Raw genomic sequence first — 20,734 nt, 5'->3', positions numbered from 1 at the left:
CAAATTTGGCCTTGGAGTACAAAATGAAGCAGGGCAAAGGATAATAGAGTTCTGCCAAGAAAACGCACTGGTCATAGTAAACACCCTCTTCCAACAACACAAGAGAAGACTCTACACATGGACATCACCAGATGGTCAACACCGAAATCAGATTGATTATATTCTTTGCAGCCAAAGATGGAGAAGCTCTATACAGTCAGCAAAAACAAGACAAGGAGCTGACTGTGGCTCGGATCATGAACTCCTTATTACCAAATTCAGGCTGAAATTGAAGAAAGTGGAGAAAACCACTAGACCATTCAGGTATGAACCAAATCAAATATCTTATAAGTATACAGTGGAAGTGAGAAATAGACTTAAGGGACTCGATCTGATAGAGTGCCTGATGAACTATGGATGGAAGTTTGTGACATTGTACAGGAGACAGGAATCAAGACGATCCCCAAGAAAAAGATATGCAAAAAAGCAAAATGGCTGTCTGAGGAGGCTTTACAAATAGCTGTGAAAAGAAGAGAAGTGAAAAGCAAAGGAGAAAAGGAAAGATATAAGCATCTGAATGCAGAGTTCCAAAGAATAGCAAGGAGAGATAAGAAAGCCTTCCTCAGTGATCAGTGCAAAGAAATAGAGGAAAACAATAAATTGGGAAAGACTAGAGATCTCTTCAAGAAAATAGAGATACCAAGGGAACATTTCATGTAAAGATGGGAACAATAAAGGACAGAAATGGTATGGACCTAACAGAAGCAGAAGATATTAAGAAGAAGTGGCAAGAATACACAGAAGAACTGTACAAAAAAGAGCTTCATGACCCATACAATCATGATGGTGATTATCTAGGTGAGCTAGATTATCTCTCACCATGATCTCTCACATAGAACCAGACATCCTGGAATGTGAAGTCAAGTGGGCCTTAGGAAGCATCACTATGAACAAAGCTAGTGGAGGTGATGGAATTCCAGTTGAGCTATTTCAAATCCTAAAAGATGATGCTATGAAAGTGTTGCACTTAATATACCAGCAAATTTGGAAAACTCAGCAGTGGCCATAGGACTGGAAAAGGTCAGTTTTCATTCCAATCCAAAAGAAAGGCAATGACAAAGAATGCTCAAACTACTGCACAATTGCACTCATCTCACATGCTAGTAAAGTGATGCTTAAAATTCTCCAAGCCTGGCTTCAGCAACATGTGAACTGTGAACTTCCAGATGTTCAAGCTGGTTGTAGAAAAGGCAGAGGAATCAGAGATCAAATTGCCAACATCCCCTGGATCATGGAAAAAGGAACAGAGTTCCAGAAAAACATTTATTTCTGCTTTACTGACTATGCCAAACCCTTTGACTGTGTGGATCACAATAAACTGTGGAAAATTCTGAAAGAGATGGGAATACCAGACCACCTGACCTGCCTCTTGAGAAACCTGTATGCAGGTCAGGAAGCAACAGTTAGAACTGGACATGGAACAACAGACTGGTTTCAAACAGGAAAAGGAGTACGTCAAGGGTGTATATTGTCACCCTGCTTATTTAACTTCTATGCAGAGTACATCATGAGAAATGCTGGGCTGGAGGAAGCACAAGCTGGAATCAAGATTGCTGGGAGAAATATCAATAACCTCAGATATGCAGATGACACCACCCTTATTACAGAAAGTGAAGAAGAACTAAAGAGCTTCTTGATGAAAGTGAAAGAGGAGAGTGAAAAAGTTGGCTTAAAACCCAACATTCAGAAAACTAAGATCATGGTGGCATCTGGTCCCATCACTTCATGGGAAATAGATGGGGAAACAGTGGAAACAGTGTCAGACTTTATTTTTCTGGGCTCCAAAATCACTGCAGATGGTGACTGCAGCCATGAAATAAAAAGACACTTACTCCTTGGAAGGAAAGCTATGACCAACCTAGACAGCATATTAAAAAGCAGAGTCATTACTTTGCCAACAAAGGTCTGTCTAGTCAAGGCTATGGTTTTTCCTGTGGTCATGTATGGATGTGAGAGTTGGACTATAAAGAAAGCTGAGCACAGAAGAATTGATGCTTTTGAATTGTGGTGTTGGAGAAGACTCTTGAGAGTCCCTTGGACTGCAAGGAGATCCAACCAGTCCATCCTAAAGGAGATCAGTCCTGGGTGTTCATTGGAAGGACTGATGTTGAAGCTGAAATTGCAATACTTTGGCCACCTGATGCGAAGAGCTGACTCACTGGAAAAGACCCTGATGCTGGGAAAGACTGAGGGCAGGAGGAGAAGGGGACGACAGAGAATGAGATGGTTGGATGGCATCACCGACTCTATGGACATGTGTTTGGGTGAACTCCAGGAGTTGGTGATGGACAGGGAGGCCTGGTGTGCTGCGGTTCATGGGGTCCCAAAGAGTCAGACACGACTGAGCGACTGAACTGAACTGAAACAAAAAGAACATAGAATGTCCTCATCATCTCCTGTACAAAGGAGCTATAACTCGCCAGGCTCCTCTGTCCATGGGGATTCTCCAGGTCAGAATACTGGAGTGGGTTGCCATGCCCTCCTCCAGGGGATCTTCCCAACCCAGGTATCAAGCCCAGGTCTCCCGCATTGCAGATAGATTCGTTGCCATCTGAGCCACCAGGAAAGCCCAAGAATACTGGAGTGGGTAGCCTATCCCTTCTCCAGGGGATCTTCCAATCTCAGGAATTTAACCAGGGCTCCTGCATTGCAGGCGGATTCTTTACCATCTGAGCTACCAGGGAAGTCCATAATAAATACATAATAGGTACTCAAAGAATTTAGTTCTTTTCTGGATAATTTTGAAAAGTAAGTTGTAAAAGTAAGTTTTCTTTTTATACTTGTTATATCCTGACCATTTTAGATATTTTTGTTTTAAGGAGGTCAAGACTACTGCATTTGTTGTTGGAATAAACTGGTTTACTTGAATTATAAAGGAAACTCGATAATGACGGATGTCCTCAATTCCTCTAAAGAACAGAACTGAGTCAACATCAAGTCTGAAAAAAAATTCAGATTGACCAAAGGGAAAGTGCTCTTTTGCAAAATGACTATCTCCTAAACAAAATGCTTTTCTACTATTTCATCAGCTATTCTCTGTCATAAAGATCCTCTTGTTAGGAAAACAACATTTGAGGACATCAAGAATGTGGGTAGTGATGGCACTATGTGAACCAAGAAAGGATCAATGCCACTTACATTACAGTTGACTATACAGTCAAAGATCAAAGTTTCAAAGCAAGTGGATGATATAAAATAAATTTGGACAGTTAATGATTTCAAACCATACAAATGTCCGTGGAAGTACAGTAAGCAAATGGCTAGTGACTAGCAGGCCACCCTACCTGCCTACTGAGACATGTATATGAGGGTCAAAAAGCAACAGTTAGAATTGGACATGTAACAACAGACTGGTTCCAAATTGGGAAAGGAGTGTGTCAAGGCTGTATATTGTCACCTTGCTTCTTTAACTTATATGCAGAATGCATTATGCGAAATGCCAGGCTGGATGAAGCACAAGCTGGAATCAAGATTGCTGGGAGAAATATCAATAACCTCAGATATGAAGATGACACCACCTTTATGGCAGAATGCAAAGAAGTAAAGAGCCTCTTGATGAAAGTGAAAGACGAGAGTGAAAAAGTCAGGTTAAAACTCAACATTCATAAAACGAAGATTAATGTATCTGGTCCCATCATTTCATGGCAAATAGATGGGGAAACAATGGAAACAATGACAGACTTTATTTTGGGGGGGCTCCAAAATCACTGCAGATGGTGACTGCAGCCATGAAATTAAAAGATGCTTGCTCCTTGGAAGAAAAGCTATGACCAACCTAGACAGCATATTAAAAAGTAGAGACATTACTTTGCTGACAAAGGTCTGTATAGTCAAAGTTTTGGTTTTTCCAGTAGTCTAGTATGGATGTGAGAGTTGAACCACAAAGAAAGCTAAGTGCTGAAGAACTGATGCTTTTGAACTGTGATGTTGGAGAAGACTCTTGAGAGGCCCTTGGACTGCAAGAAGATCAAACCAGTCAGTTCTAAAGGAAATCAATCCTGAATATTCACTGGAAGGACTGATGCTGAAGCTGAAACTCCAATACTTTGGCTACCTGATGAGAAGAGCCAACTAATTGGAAAATACCCTGATGCTGGGAATGATAGAAGGCAGGAGGAGAAAGGGATGACAGAGAATGAGATGGTTGGATGGTATCACCACCTCCACGGACATGAGTTTGAGCAAGCTCCAGGAGTTGGTGATGAACAGGTAAGCCTGGTGTGCTGCAGTCCATGGGGTCACAAAAAGTCAGACATGACTGAGTGACTGAACTGAACTGAGCTAGAACTATTCATCTTGTCTCTTTACTACCATCAGGTGGTCTTGGCTAAGTCATTTAGGTTTGATTTCAAAAAATGTAAACAGAGTGAAAAATGTTAAAATATAAAATCATACACCATACTTAAAAAAGATTGGACACTGGCTTCTCTGGTGGCTCAGTGGTAAAGAACCTGCCTGTCAATGTAGGAGACACAAGTTCCATCCCTGGTCAGGTAAGATCCCATGCGCGATGGAACAGCTAAGCCAGTGCACCACAACTGTTGAGCCTGTGCTACTGAGCCCACATGCCACAACTACTTAAGCAACGATCCCTAGATCCTGTCTTCCACAAGAGAAGCCACCACAGTGAGAAACCTGCTCACTGCAACTAGAGAGTAGCCCCTATTCTTCATAACTAGGAAAAAATGTCCCCCTGGCAAAGACCCTGCACACCAAAAATAAATAAAATTTAAAAAAAAGAAGATTGGACAATGTGTGTAGCTACACCCTTCCAGATAAGAGCATTCATGTGAATCAGGCATGTTTAAGCATGCTTTTTGAGATTGGGCTCTTTTCAATCCATAGAGTAAAAAAACCTGAAGGTTGCACAGTGGTGGAAGAATCAATTTCCCTTGTAGCAGGCTATTTTCCTCTCTTGTTTCAGAGTGTGGCACTGCACCCTGAGGAGCCTCAAATGTGGACAGTCTAGCTAAGAAGAGAGCTGCTGCTGCTAAGTCACTTCAGTCATGTCTGACTCCATGCGACCCCATAGACAGCAGCCCACCAGGCTCCCCCGTCCGTGGGATTCTCCAGGCAAGAACACTGGAGTGGGTTGCCATTTCCTTCTTCGATGCATGAAAGTGAAAAGTGAAAGTGAAGTCGCTCAGTTGTGTCTGACTCTTAGCCACCCCATGGACTGCAGCCTACTAGGCTCCTCCATCCATGGGATTTTCCAGGCAAGAGTACTGGAGTGGGGTGCCATTGCCTTGGCTCAAATGCTCCTTCCATGCAAAATTAACTAGGGGTCAGTTCAGTTCAGTTCAGTCACTCAGTCGTATCCGACTCTTTGCAACCCCATGAATCACAGCACACCAGGCCTCCCTGTCCATCACCAACTCCCGGAGTTCACTCAGACTCACGTCCATCGAGTCAGTGATGCCATCCAGCCATCTCATCCTCTGTCGTCCCCTTCTCCTCCTGCCCCCAATCCCTCCCAGCATCAGAGTCTTTTCCAATGAGTCAACTCTTCACATGAGGTGGCCAAAGTACTGGAGTTTCAGCTTCAGCATCATTCCTTCCAAAGAAATCCCAGGGCTGATCTCCTTCAGAATGGACTGGCTGGATCTCCTTGCAGTTCAAGGGACTCTCAAGAGTCTTCTCCAACACCACAGTTCAAATAAGGAGTCCTTTTTACTTCATTTTTTTTTAAGCTATGGTTTATTTTTAATGACTGCTAATTATGTCTCTGGCATCTGGCTCAAAATACTGTAAATTCTAAACTTTATAGATACTTTTATTAAACGAAGCGTTTTTAAAATAAAACTTAGTCATAATTCAAATGTCTTCATTAATACAACAAAAAAATCATATGCTCTCTGAAATTAAGATTTTGTCCTCACTTTGTTGTTAGTTAACAACCACTCAAATTCCTACTTAAGAGATGTAGAAGACAAAGACTAACCAGTGGAATAGGAGGAATTTCTTCCTCCAGGTCTAGGTAACCCGAGGGAGCAGATGATGGAGAAGAAACTCCAGTAATTCCAGAGTTCCCATTTTTACAAACTGAATTATCTAAGAAATTCATAAGAAAACAAGTCTGGGATCTATAACATCTTCAAAACACCTAAGTTCCTCTCTCCTTCTCCTCTAGCAGAATTACCATCATGTGGATTCTCATGTGAATTCAGAGTGTTGGTTTTTAATATAAACTCTCCAGATCGGTACTGTTTTATATAAAATTACCAGCTCAATGGACATGAGTTTGAGCAAGCTCCAGGAGATGATGAAGGACAGGGAAAGCTGGTATGCTGCAGTCCATAGGGTCGCAAAGAGTTGAACACGACTGAGCGACTTAACAACAGACTGAGTGACTGAACAACAATTGTCTTTTATATAAAATTATTGTCTTGCTATTCTTTTATTGGTAGAATGACACAATACTCTAGATTTTACAGAGTGGGACTCGTTTAAAATATTCCATCTAGCTGTTTTCATTAGTATTATTGCATTAAAAAAAAAAAAACAGTTTTTGTTTTGGAAAATATGCTAAAGTTAGGTATATCTGACCTGTGAATAGTTTACAGGCCTTAAATATATGGGTCAGTACTTTCATGGAAAGTACCTCTCCATGAAATGTTTATTTTTAGAAGGTATCTCTCTCCATGAAATGCTGCACAAGGAAGAGCCAGATAAGGGATGTGGGTGAGAAACACTTGCTTGGTTTACATTTTCACTGTGGTTATGCTGGGTAGCATTTTCCAAGGGAACATTTCCAGTTTGGATCAGAAGGCATGATGACAATATCACCCTCTTTCCTGAAGCACAAGCTCACAAGGCTTTTTCAGAGTCATAATGATCTCAGCAAAATTTCCTTCTTGAAAATAATACAAGTGAATAGTTTTCTAAACAGACACTGTCAAATAAACCTAGTCACATTTGGTGTTCCATCTCTGTTTTAATTGCAGTTGACTCCAGAATTAAAGCACTGAAGTCAATGATCTTAATTTCGATGCCAAACAAAGAAAGGGAACAAAGACTTTTCCCTCATACTTAGGTTTCACTGTAGCTCTACCTTTACAACTTTGATAAATGCTATAAAGGAAACAGAGAGGGTACAAGAGTAATAGCAGAGATTTAAGATATACTAAAGGAAACCTCTCCAAGGAATTACATTTTTTTAATCTTTTTTTAAGAAAAAGTTTTAATGTGGACCATTTTTTTAAGTCTTTATCAAATTTGTTTCAATACTGCTTTTGTTTTATGTTGGTTTTTTGGCTGTGAGGCATGTGAGATCTTAGCTCCCTGACCAGAGACTGAACCCTCACCCTGAATTTGAAAGCTAAGTCGTAACCATTGGACCACCAGGGAAGTCCCCAAAAGTTACATTTAAAGCTCAAACTTAAAGTATAAGAATAATCCAACCACCATTCATATTTTAAAAGGAGAAGAGCCAGAAGACTGGGCTTTCATTTAAAAACTATATATAGGTTTAAGAAAAATACAGGTGCCAAAAATATATCTGAGTTTAGTCTAAGTCATGTGATAGCTATATATCTGTATATGTATATGTATCTGTATCATATCTGTATATGTATGCTGTTTAAATGATTTTTATGAAGGATTTAAGTTGGTCACAGAGGTTAGGACTATAGGGTGCGCCTACCATACTGAGGAAAAGTAACACAAATCTGGAAGAGATATTTGTTTCTGTAGTTATTGCTAATGCATGCACCTGGTGAAATTCTTAGCAATTTAAACCGGGATTTCTCTGACTTGGGCCCAAAACTTATTCTTTAGCAGCAGACAAAAGAAGACCAAGGTCAATTTAATATCCATTGTGAGATGCAATGGCAAGTCAGAATAACAGATCTCATATTTCGTGAAAAACAATGCTTGAAGCACAGCTGCTGTAAATGAAGTAGGAGCTGCCTGTATTAAAAGCAAAGAATGAAGACCCCAAAGTGGAGGAAAATAACTTGAGTCATCAAGATAAATGCACACAGAGATTAAAAATTTACTAGAGGTATATTTCATTAACATGGAAAGATGGCCACTTAAAATAAAAAAAAATTATAAAACAGTGCTCAGAGTATGGCCCCATTTATGAAATTATATACCTGAGTGTGTTTATAGAAAAAAATCTATATGTCACCTGAAATGGCATATAGAAAAAAAATCTAGAAGGAAGTATTTCAAAGTACTAACAGTAATTACTTTTTGATGGTAGATTATGGGTGATTTTCTTACATATTTCTGCCTTATCTTTTTTTATTCTAACAATGAGGATATTATGTTTAAAATGTAAGGAAAAAAGTCTTTAAAAGGACATTTAACTGTATTGGTGAATACTGATTTAAAGCAGAATGCCTTTAATATGATAGATCTCACTTGTACTGCAAGCTAATTAATTATAAAGGATGTTTCGCAATTGTAGAATGACAGTTCAGATGGCATATTTTGTTATTTGGCCAGCACTGAATTACTAAACAGTCAGACAAAGTATGCCCCTACAATGGTAGCAAAGAAAGGGAGATAGCAAATAATTAGAATATTCTGGAGAAAAGTATTTAATTTTTGATAGCTCAGAAAAGCATAAACATGAATGTCCAGAAAACATCATAAGGTTGTTAAACTTATGTACACTTATTTATGATTTAATATCATTTTAATTTTTAAGAACATGGAGGTTGAGAGATGCTTAACATAGATACGTGGACATATAGGTAGGAGGTGCGGCTAAGTTTCTTCAGATTAGTTTCTATAGGAAATTAATTTGGTCCTAAGCACAGAAAAAGACTTCCTTGATGGCTCAGTGGGGAAAGCCATCGCATTCCACTTGCACTGCAAGAGACACAGGAGACATAGGTTCAATCACTGGGTCAGGAAGATCCCCTGGAGGAGGAAGATGGCAACACACTCCAGTATCCTTGCCTGAAAAATCCTGTAGACAGAGGAACCTGGTGGGCCACAGTCCATGGGGTCACAAAGAGTCAGACATGACTGAGCGACTAAGCACACACACAGCATAGCATGAACTTGTTACTCCCCTCAACTGCATGTCATTAAAAATAAAAACAATACTCAGCCATAAAATAAGTCCACATCAGTCCAACAAAGTTCTAATTTTTTCCCAGACAAATGTTTCTATGTTTTATGAAATATTGTGAATCCCAGGTTTTCTCCAAAATAATTTCTGTGTCGACCCTTTTTTTTTTTTTTTTGCTGAGGTCTAAAGAATACACTTAGTCTATCTGGAAATTCAATGTGACCAAAGAACATATCATGGCCCCCAAAATATTCAAATAAAATTTGGGCCCAATTAGACTGTTTACCAAACCCAAAATTGAACAAGCCTAATTTTCCAAGCCTCTTTCCTCTTATGTAAAATAATTATTAATACACTACCTTTACTCACATGATAGAATTTGGGGGGATATAAGATGACAGATAAAGAATGTAAAATGTCTTTAAGAATTATAAAAGAGTATATTAAGAACAGGTGTAATGATGGTGTTAATTATAACTCTATTGTTTTCATCATTAACTAATTTCATGTGTGTACAGCTTATATGGGAGAAGGCAATGGCACCCCACTCCAGTCCTCTTGCCTGGAAAATCCCATGGACAGGGGAGCCTGGTAGGCTGCAGTCCATGGGGTCGCTGGGAGTCGGACACAACTGAGAGACTTCACTTTCACTTTTCACTTTCATGCATTGGAGAAGGAAATGGCAACCCACTCCAGTGTTCTTGCCTGGAGAATCCCAGGGACGGCAGAGCCTGGTGGGCTGCCGTCTATGGGGTCGCACAGAGTCGGACACGACTGAAGCGACTTAGCAGCAGCACAGCTTATATACCCACTAAGGAAATTCTATATTGCTAGAATATGAAAATTGTGCTAGTCATATAAGAGCTCTACAAACAGTTGTTTTTCAATTGATTAATTCATCATGTTTGAAAAAACATTTTCATGTGGTAAGATATTAGTTGGGATGTGCAAACACAGGGAATTATAACTGACCTCTCAGAGTACACCCAAGTATACATCTAGTTTACTTATTCCAGTAACAACCAACTGAGTGATTCATGTTAAAACTTCCAAGATAAATTTTGTTTTATTTTAGGTACCAACACTATGAAAAACATTGTAATAACTTTTCTATGAATGCATGAGAAATGTAGAAAACAGTTTTGACTCTCCAGATATTTTCTAAGTACCCCGATGGAACTTGAAGCATGCATGTAAAACTGAAATATGTTCCGAGGTCACTTGAAGAAACAAGGAATATCCTATCCCAAAGTGAGAAATTAGATAATATGTGTTTATCCCAAATAAAGCAAGCTTTATGAAAGTTTAAATGCCAGTCAAGATATTTAACATTACAAGAATGGCATTTTCAAGACAGTATTTGAAAAAAAGGTAATTAACTTTGCTTGCTAAATAAACAGCACATTTAAATAATAACATGTATATATGTTCCATATATTTTGTATTTTCTGACATCAAATTGATTCTTGAATTATTTTGTATCTAGACCCCACTAAACTAAAAATAGTTCACTTTTCTGTGGCCCTCAGCAAAGGTCATATAATCATCCAAGGTTGTAGGATCAAATCTACACATGTGTTCCCATGAGGTCTGATCACACAGCTCAAACACTGCTGAGAGCTCCGTGTCCATGACTTACAGTGATCTGCTTCTGCTCAGACTGTGCCAACTTCACCTATAAAACCACATCCCAATGAAAATTCAAAACAAAGGAAATAAAACAATGCCCAAGATAACTGTTTTCATTGCATGAAACAGGGTCAACTACAACATGTCTTAATTTTTTTTAAAGCTTGCTGAAATTTTCTTACAAGTCAAAAGTTATCACTAAAGATTCAGGATGCAGCGTGTTATACAATTTTTGTTATGACATACAAGTCCAGCACCTCTTTCCCTGCTCTACTTTATGTAGTTGTGATAAGGCCCACGGTAGCATGACTTGATGGAGGTGTGAATCTATATATCACATGCCATGAGCATATTAAATCTATTCTTCCCATTAAGTTGCTGAAGAGCCTTCCACTATATAAACCAAACAGGACATTTATTCTCAGAGAAATTAAACTATAAACCTGATTCAAATGCATGTAAAAATTGTAAATGAAGTCGAGCAGTGTGTAAAATAAAATGCAGGGTTAAAACAAGTGTTTTTTGACATTGTAAAAAAGGTTTGCACTGACAATGATATTGTTAGAGAAGAGGGAGGTGGATAAAAAATAGGCCACATGCTAAATGTAATGTTACTAATGCAGTTTTACCTGCAAGGATTTTTCTGGCTTTAATTCAACAAAATCCATTATCCTGGGTGGTAATGGAGCTTTGTACTTTACTCATCTCAGGCATCTTTAGTATCCTGAGCTGCCTTAAAGCTGTGATACAGTAAAATATCAAGCAGATCCCACTAAGCATTTGTAAACTACAATAGCCCCCCATTTTGCCACACACTCTCAAGCTGAGCTTTGCTCATTTGCTTGTTTCATTTCGTTGTACAAGCAGGCTAATTTGGAAATGGCTAGGTTACTTGGGAACACCTAGATGTTCAAAACCATCCCACTTTCTTACTTGACCACCCAAAGAAGTAGATCCATAATACAACACTTGAGGGAACTGTAAAATGGTGCCTGGATACTGAAGGAATGAACAGCAAATAGCAGCACTAGTAAATAAAATGAATGCATTTCACCTTCCAGCTCATCTGTGCTTCCTGGGACACAACACATAAACATGAAAGGGTTGGGATAGAATTTCAAGAAAACTGATGTCTTTCAACATTCACTTGGCAAGATGCTGGACACAAAATAATACCACAAGCCACCTCCCTTTCCCATCAGTGTAAATTCGGGGCTCTCAAATCACCCCCCACAAACCCCAATTAAAAATAAAGGAAAAAGGCAGCCTATAATACAGATTGTCCTAAGTGGTCACAATGAAACTAAGGGACAATAACAAGAATAAATCTTGCATTAATCCAAATGAAGTCAATGAATAATAATACAAACCAGAAGCATAGTCTCAAAAATATGCAATTATCTCCAAGCATGCAAGGGCATTTAAAACCCATAAAAATCATTGCAAAGCACACTCTGCATATAAATATGTTTCATAAATGCTAAGTAACATGTGTATAGATGATATGCATATCCACAGGGTATCCATTTGTGTGATCACAATCAAATCTGTACATTAAAAATGAAATTCTATCTGGCAAATTGTTTCTCAGCAAGAGCACACCAGAATATGAAATAAAAGGCTAAATTCTGGGGCTACCTTTTCTTAGCAATGAAGGAAATAAACAAAATCACCTTATAATTGGGCCTGCAGGCTTAGGAGGCACCAAATGTGTTTTTGAAGGAAGGCCCGACCCTATATGCGAGAGCTGCAAATGAAATGATTCCTTTCAATAACATCTATTTCTTGGGAGCTCTTTTTCCACCCCCTGATTCTGTTGCTAAGCTTGGAAGGAAAGGAACCAAGTGGCTCAGTCTGCATTCTGAGCCAGTTCAAGATAAAATCAGAATACCATATATACATTTTTTTTAAACACAAGCAGATGCCTCCTTACTTCTCTCTCCCTGGCAACCTTCCTCTCTCCCAGCCCCATCACTGTCTCCACATCTTCCTCCCCATCTCTGAGGGAGTCATTGTTCAATGAAGGCCACAAATGTATACACAGGTTATTTAATAGCCATCTAAATCAAGAAGCGAACCTTGCTCCCTGCTACTTACCATGCTGAGATCCGGAGAAGCTGTTGAAAGGAAGGAGAGATGCAAACTGAATCCATTTTCCTTGTGACCGAGTCGGATGCAGCCTCCGAACCCAACATCAGCAGCGGCTGCCGGGATTTCTTCCCCTCCCTCTCTGGTTGGCGACGGTGCTAATAGGAACCACCCTTCCAGCCCTCACTGGAGTATCAGCAGTCGAAGCGGCAGAAGCAGCAGCATCACCACTTGGCCTCCTCCCTCTCGGAGGATGGGGTGAGCTCAGAAGCAGCCAGGAACTTGCAGCAGACACCTCCTCTGGCTCCTCCTCTCCTGCCCCCTCCTCCGAAACCCCACCCCTGCTGCGGTAGAGGCTGCCTGCCCTGGCAGCTGCCGGTTGTCATGGCAACCACCAATGGCAAGCGACCAGGCTAAGGGGGAGGGGAGATGGGCGAAAGGAGTTGCGGGGGCTGGAGGGGAGTGAATTCGTGCTGCTGCCCTCTGGGATGCTTTTGGTCTCTCCTACCCTGGACTTCAGGTTTTTAAAAATGGGGCAAGGGTGTATAGCCATGGGAAGAGAATAATTTAAATTTAATCGAAATGTAGACTGAATCATACAAGACAGGTTAACTGTTTTTTTCATTTTCTATGGTTTTCTAATAAATGTTATTAAATTTGCCATTGAATAAATAATAGCAAATATGGAGAAAGTTATATTATGTAATAGGAGATTATTATCACTCCAAATACGTTTGTCTTTTATAGCATCTTTTACTCAAAGGTACTCAAGGTTGTTAACAAGGAAAACGAGTGACTGGAATTTGCAATGTTTAAGAGTCTGATTCCTTGTCACTGCTCTCTGCTTGGTCTTCTCTAGTGAGTCACTGGTCTTACTATTTTTCCAGCTCCCTCTCTTAAGAGGAACTGGAGGTGTTTGGCATGCCCCTGTGGCAAAGGAAGTTAGAACAGAGGAAACAGAAATTCCTTGAGCAACCACTGCTGTCAGTCAGTGGATAGTTCCAAACCCTTTTAGTGTCAGACTCCTGAAGTGTGCAATTTCCTGCAGGAAATTCCATGCTATTTCAAGTATGCCCTTTTGGAGGTCCCACGCCAGCTGGTGGTCTGGGTGGTCGGTTGGTAGAAAGGACTTGAAAGCAGCAGTGCTGTGTTCTAGATGAATTCTAACTATAAATTATAAATGACACTAGTATTTATCTCAGGCAGTAGTTGTAAAGATCGAATGAGATAATGCACTAAAAGCACTGGGCATGTAGTAAGCGTACAATAAATGTTTACTCTTATTACTATTATTAGTAGTGGTGGTAGAACATTGTAGCCACTCCTTGATCCAAGAGATTAAAGGAATAGCACGGCAATCTCAGAATGGGAAAAAATTAAGGCGAGAAAACAATGTGTGATAGCTGTGATGTTGATGATGATGGTTATGGTGACGACGGTGGCAAAAACAGTAAGGCTCTGAGACATTAAAAGTTCTCTAAAACGTGACAAGTTAGGATGTTGTAAGTCTTAAAAGAGTTAAATAAATTTCCCAAATCCACATGGCTAATGCACAGCAGAGCCAGAATTAAAACTCTGACACTTCTATCACTAGCATTCGCTCTCTCAACCATTACATTTTCTGCCACTCCTCCATGGAATAGAGATACTCTTTTTTAAAATTTAAAAATTGGTTTTATTTTTTGGCCGTGCTGGATCTACGTTGCTGCGTAGGCTTTTCTCTAGTTGTGGTGAGTGGGGGCTACTCTCTAGTTGGGAAGCACAGGCTTCTCACTGCTGTGCCTTCTCTTGTTGTGGAGCACGGGCTCTAGAGTACACAGGTTTCGTTCAGTGGTTGCAGCTCCCAGGCTCTAGAGCACAGATTCAATAGTTGTGGTACACAGGCTTAATTGCTCCATGGCATGTGGCATCTTCCCGGATCAGGGATCGAACCCATGTCTCCTGCACTGGCAAACGGTTCTTTACCACTGAGCTACCAGGGAAACCCTGGAGATACCCTTTGTTCTTAACCTGTAGGGTTATTTACAGATTCACATAGGATTAGCACAGATTTCAGTCAGACAATCTGGGCTTGACTGACTTTTGATATAATTTGGAACATGTTAATTAACTTCCCTGAACCTATGTTTCTTCACCTGTGAGATGGAAATCATCATAGAACCTCATCATGGGAATCCAATAGGGTGATGCATGTGGAACATTAGCACATATCTAGCACATAGTAAATGTTCAATAAATGTTAGCTATGATGATTTGTTGCTCATTCTTAAGTACTTAATGTTAAAATAGGAGAGGACTTTTTCCTGCTTGGGTTCACACTTAATATCAGGGCCTTATTCTAACAAAGCTGACTTGACGGTAATTAGGTGGTTGAGGAAAGGCTTGCAACTCATCCTCAACACTTGGCATTGCCTTCCCCTCGAGGGAACGCTGGCATCCTGCTCCCATCAGAGCCTCGACAATCGCACAGTCTACACACACTTGGACATCAGCATCACGTACGTATAGTTGTATAGCATAAAATAATGGGTTGTTATAGTCTAGCTTTTTTATTCTTCTCTGTATTTTATCTGCTGTCTCCACAGAAATGGTCATGTAAGTAAGCAGAGAAAACAGCTGCAGACTGTAGAAGCTCAGATGTGTTTAGGTGATGAAATCTTCCCCATAGGCCTTGTGAGGAAGCATTTCATCTTGAGTATCAAGAGCTGACTTGGGTGTGGTGAGTAACTCTAGTTTTCTCTCTTCCTATCAACATATAGTCAATTGGAGGGGAAACGCATTTGGTGTTCCCTATTTAAATAAGTCCATAATTTAACGACTCAAGCAGTTTTTGTTTAGCTGTGTCCAACTCTTTTGAGACCCCTTGGACTGTAGCCTGCCAGGCTCCTCTGTCCATGGATTTCCCAGGCCAGAATACTTTTCCCAGGCCAGAATACTGGAGTGAGTTGCCATTTCATTTTCCAGGGGATCTTCCCAAACCAGAGATGGAACACACATGTACTGCACTGGCAAATGGATTCTTTTCCACTGAGCCACCAGGAAAGCCCACTCAAATAGTATTCTTCCCTTTTTTTTTGCCATATCCATGCTGTACTGCTACCATTATTTAATAATAGTTTTCTTTAGATGTTTAATTATGTGATATTTATTTTTGTTAACTTTAATTATTTGTTATTTATTTACTTTAAAAGAAAATTTGTCTCTGGCTTCAGCAGAACATTAATAAAATTAGGCATAGTAAAGAGAATGTTCCCAGAGAAAGGCATGTAATGTAAAACAATATTTTTTTAAAACAGAGATTTCAGCTTCATTTGTAAGAATTTTTAGTTAAAACAAAAAAATTTTAAATTTCATTCCTTCTCTCTATTGGCATTTCCTCTGTTACTGTGTTCTATTTTCCCATGGTATCTATCATCTTTTAATATACTATGTTATTTGTTTGGGTTTTAAAATTTTCATCTGTTTCTCCCACTAGAATGCTAGCTATGAAATTGCAGTGATATTTGTTAGTTTATTTGTGAACAGCACCTGACCCATATTATATGCTCAATAAATATTTGTTGAATGAACAAGCAAGTAAATAAATGAACTATCAAAATTCTGCATTGAATTATGGATAAATAAGTTATTATAACATTATTTGTCCAGTTAAATATTTTTGATATTTCTAAAAATTAAAAAGTAATTACAGTAATTATCCTTTTAGTATACCTGCATATCAGCATAATGTGTATCTAATGCATATTTTTAAAGTATATATCTATTAAAATGGAAATGTTGGTCCACGCAAATTCAGAGTCATCTAGCATATTGCTGGCGGTCTTTGGGAAACACTTGTTTTGTTCTAAGAGCATCTTTTCCAGAAGTACTAAAGGTGACCAGACTGTCTACCTCTCCTTAGACCTCTCTAAGTTTGACTCTGAATTCTATGTCTGGAAAAAAGATGGTGTGAATGTCTGAAAAAGTAGATGGTGTGTGTGGGTCTTGGCTCCAAAAGCAGCATTAAATTTTCAAGAGAAACCACATCATTATGGGAGGAAGTTGCAAAGTTTGAGCTCAGGAGACAGACTACCTGGACCGAGTCCACACTTCACTATATTCTTTTCTGAGTGACCTTGGGCAATTTGCTTAATTTCCCTGTGCCTCAGTTTCATTTGAAAATCAAAGTTCATGTGTGCCAAGAGCCAACATGTATTTGGCATGTAATAAATAAGTAATGTTATCTAATATTATTATTAATATAATTTTTAATAACTATGGTTATACACAGCACATTTTTCTAGGTGTTTACAGAACACTCAGATCACTCCAGGCTATTCTAAGAACTTGCCGTTATGACTGCAGATCAACTGCCAGCAGACTATGAGGCATTCTGGAGATGTTTATCTCAGAGATAGGCCAATGTCCTGATTCCACCCCCTCCCCCTGCCCCGGCAGAAGGGGCAACAAGCTAGGGATCATAGATGTGACTGCTGTTTATTCCTTGTCTATTCTGTAGGAGATTCTTAGCATATTGTGTGTTTACAGAGAACATTAAATGGAAGCATCCAGGATCTTCTTGAGGTCATTAAGGTATCATTCTGATCTCACTGCATGTCCTTTATCAATACCACCAGCAAGCAAGTATATCAGAAGCACTCTCCATGAACTCCTCACTCCTATGGCCAATCACCTTGTGGATGACTCTACACTCTGCCTTTGCTCACCCTATATCCTCTGTAAGTCCCTTCTCTGCCCTAATTCTTCAGCCTTCAAGATTTATCCATCACCTCCTTCAGGGACTCTTCACTGATACCAGGATTAGCATGAGATTAGCATTAGAAATGAGATTCCTGCAGTCCCTTGTCACATCTTTATTAATATGCTAATGATGTTGGGTAAAGAATCCATCTGCAATGCAGGAAACACTGGAGACAGGAGTTTGATCCCTGGGTCAGGAAGATCCCCAGAAGGAGGGCAGGGCAACCCACTCCAGTCTTCTTAACTGAAAAAATCCCATGGACAGAGAAGCCTGGTAGGCTATAGTCCAAAGGGTCACAGAGTCCGACACAACTGAGCAAGCGTGCACAGGGAGGTAATACTGTTGAACCATAAATATTTCTTAGTCTTTTCTATTTGATTGTAAGCATTTTGAGGTCAGAAATACTGCTCATTCATTCATTTATTGATACATTAATGATGTACTAGGTACCAAGGACACAGCTATGCACGCTTTTCAAAGAACTTTATATTCTCTGCTTTAGCTCCGCTCTGAAGACTGATGCTGGGAAAGATTAAAAGAAGGAGGAGAAGGGGACAACAGAGGATGAGATGGTTGGATGGCATCACTGACTCAATGGACATGAGTGTGAGCCAATTCCATGAGATGGTGAAGGACAGGGATACCTGGCATGCTGCAGTCCATGGGGTCATGAAGAGTTGGACAGGACCAAACGACTGAACAATGACAATAACAACAGTATTGGATGCAAATTTCCTATGGCCACCCACCTGCAGTGTAGACTCACCCATAAGGTGGTTGGCCATAGGAGTATGGCCATAGGAGTTGTTTAGCAGATGTGAATCCTCCCCACAACCACACACAAATGAAAGAACTAATTGATGACCATGAGCACGTAGCCCCAGGACTCTTGGAGACTAAGGACTGATAATGTTAACCCCCTGTGACGCCACTCTGCTGCCTCAGGGTTCAGTTCAGTTCAATTCAGTCTCTCAGTCATGTCTGACTCTTTGCGACCCCATGGACTGCAGCACGCCAGGCTTCCCTGTCCATCACCAATACCTGGAGCTTACCCAAACTCGTGTCCATCAAGTCATTGATGCTATCCAACCATCTCACCCTCTGTCGTCCCCTTTTCCTCCCTCCTTCAATCTTTCCTAGCATCTGGGTCTTTTCCAATAAGTCAGTTCTTCCCATCAGGTGGCCAAAGTTATTGGAGTTTCAGCTTCAGCATCAGTCCTTCCAATGAATATTCAGGATTGATTTCCTTTAGGATTGACTGGTTGGATCTCCTTACTCTCCAAGGGGCTCTCAAGAGTCTTCTCCAGCACCACAGTTCAAAAGCATCAATTTTTCAGCGCTCAGCTTTCTTTATGGTCCAACTCTCACATCCATACATGACTATATGGAAAAACCATAGCTTTGACTAGATGGACCTTTGTTGGCAAAGTAATGTCTCTGCTTTTTAATATGCTGTATAGGTTGGTCATAGCTTTTCTTCTAAGAAGCAAGCATCTTTTAATGTCATGGCTGCAGTCACCATTTGCAGTGATTTTGGAACCCAAGAAAATAAAGTCTGTCACTGTTTCCATTGTTTCCCCATCTATTTGTCATGAAGTGTAGTGTCATTCAAAGAATGTGCATAAGCTGATCAAGTACCCTGAAACCCCTGCCCCCAACCAACATATTAAAAATGCTTTGCCAAAACCCTTCAGGGAGATCAAGGCTTTTCAGGGCTTAAGCCACCTCTCTCCTTGCATGGCCTTGTAATAAGCCTTTCTCTGCTCCAAAAAGAAAAAAAGACTACAAATTTTTTAAAAAATAAATGATATTGAGGGCTAAAACAAGAGAACTACAAGAAACTCTGATGGCATATAAAGGGAGAACATAACCAAACATAAATGTGTTTGAGAGCCTTGAAAAGATGTTCCTGGAGGAATTGTGGAGTATGGTGGAGGCAGGTGGCTTCAGACAAAAGGAAGTGCATGCTGGTCCTGAGGTGTGAAAGAACACAGCGTGTTACTCAGTTTTTGTTCTATGTGAGTACCTAGCATAGTATCCCAATAAAAATTTAAAAAAAATTTACAAGTTTCATTTCAGTATATGTACAGTTTTATTTTAATTTTTCTCTAATTTTTACTATGGGAGGCACCATAATTGTCAGAATTTCTACAGTGCTTAGGAACTCAAAATGTCATTACTTACTGCGCTGAGAGGACTTTAGCCAAGTAGTACAATAAGCACCTGTACCCCACTGTGAACAAAACAGTCTTAGTTCCTGTCCTGGTAGAACTTAAGAGTCTGATAGGTGGTGCAGCCAAAGAATAAGGAAACCAACCACTAAACAAACAGCGAAATTTCACAAGTGCTATGAAGCAATGAACAACTTGGGGGAAGATAAGGATGGAGAAGTAGAGAGTGGGAATAACTCACTATGGGATGACATTTAAACTTGGAAATGAAGTATGGATTATACCAGCCCAGTAAAAGCTAAGAAAAGAGAGTTTCCAATGGAAAGATGAGCTCTTTGGAGAGGAAAAGCACAGAGGAGAAATATGTTTGATGGTCACCATAGTTGGATGGGCTTCCCAGGTGGCTCAGTGGTAAAGAATCTGTCTGCCAATGCAGGTGACCCAGAAGACACAGGTTCAATCCCTGGGCCGGGAAGATCCCTTGGAGAAGGAAATGACAACCTACTATAGTATTCTTGCTGAGGAAATCCCATGGACAGAGGAGCCTGGTGGTCTGCAGTCCATGGGGTTGCAAAGAGTCAGATATGACTGAGCATTCACACATATGCATAGATGGATATGGTGACCTTGAAGGAATGTGCCATGAGGGGAAGTTGGAAAGGCAGACAGGAACCAAAGTATGCAGCATCATGTAACCCCCTGTCAGGCAATTGGAGTTTTTCTTAAATGCAAGGAAGAATCATTGAAGACTTTAAATTTGGTTTGAAGCACTGTGGGAAGTGACATTTTTCTGGGCAACAGTGTAGTTAGGATGTAGTTATGATGCTGTGGTCATCTAGGCTGAACATGAGAGCAGTTAGATTAGGGTGGTGGTAGTGGATATGGGTTTCCCTGGTAGCTCAGCTGGTAAAGAATCTACCTGTAATGTAGGAAACCTTGGTTCAGTTTCTGGGTCTGGAAGATCCCCTGGAGAAGAAATAGGCTACGCACTCCAGTATTCATGGGCTTTCCTGGTGGCTCAGACAGTAAAGAATCTGCCTG

The 20,734-nt window shown here is 40.1% G+C and overlaps 1 protein-coding gene and 1 long non-coding RNA gene across 5 annotated transcripts in view; one reads left to right on the top strand and one right to left on the bottom strand.

The window, feature by feature from the left end:
* Positions 1-13,097, bottom strand: part of JAKMIP2 (janus kinase and microtubule interacting protein 2) — a 192,773-nt gene extending 179,676 nt beyond the window's left edge. For 2 of the 4 annotated variants that reach the window (XM_006069400.4, XM_044947511.2), the window contains exon 1: positions 12,791-13,096. The gene's annotated coding sequence lies outside the window, so the exon portion shown is untranslated. Of the gene's footprint in view, positions 1-12,790 lie in introns of all 4 variants that reach the window. The other 2 variants (XM_006069403.4, XM_006069402.4) reach the window with 2 other exon arrangements.
* A 1,651-nt stretch (positions 13,098-14,748) lies between these two features.
* On the top strand, positions 14,749-16,350 carry LOC123335234. The gene is made up of 3 exons (XR_006553637.2): positions 14,749-15,279; positions 15,367-15,500; positions 15,746-16,350. It is a non-coding gene; the product is annotated as an uncharacterized LOC123335234 (long non-coding RNA).
* Positions 16,351-20,734: the final 4,384 nt, after the last annotated feature.

The sequence above is a fragment of the Bubalus bubalis genome, chromosome 9 (genome assembly GCF_019923935.1).
Source record: "Bubalus bubalis isolate 160015118507 breed Murrah chromosome 9, NDDB_SH_1, whole genome shotgun sequence".
In the NCBI taxonomy this organism is placed as follows: Eukaryota; Metazoa; Chordata; class Mammalia; order Artiodactyla; family Bovidae; genus Bubalus; species Bubalus bubalis.
The sequence above is the reverse complement of the archived record's forward strand: the minus strand, read 5'-3'. Positions and strand labels throughout refer to the sequence as shown.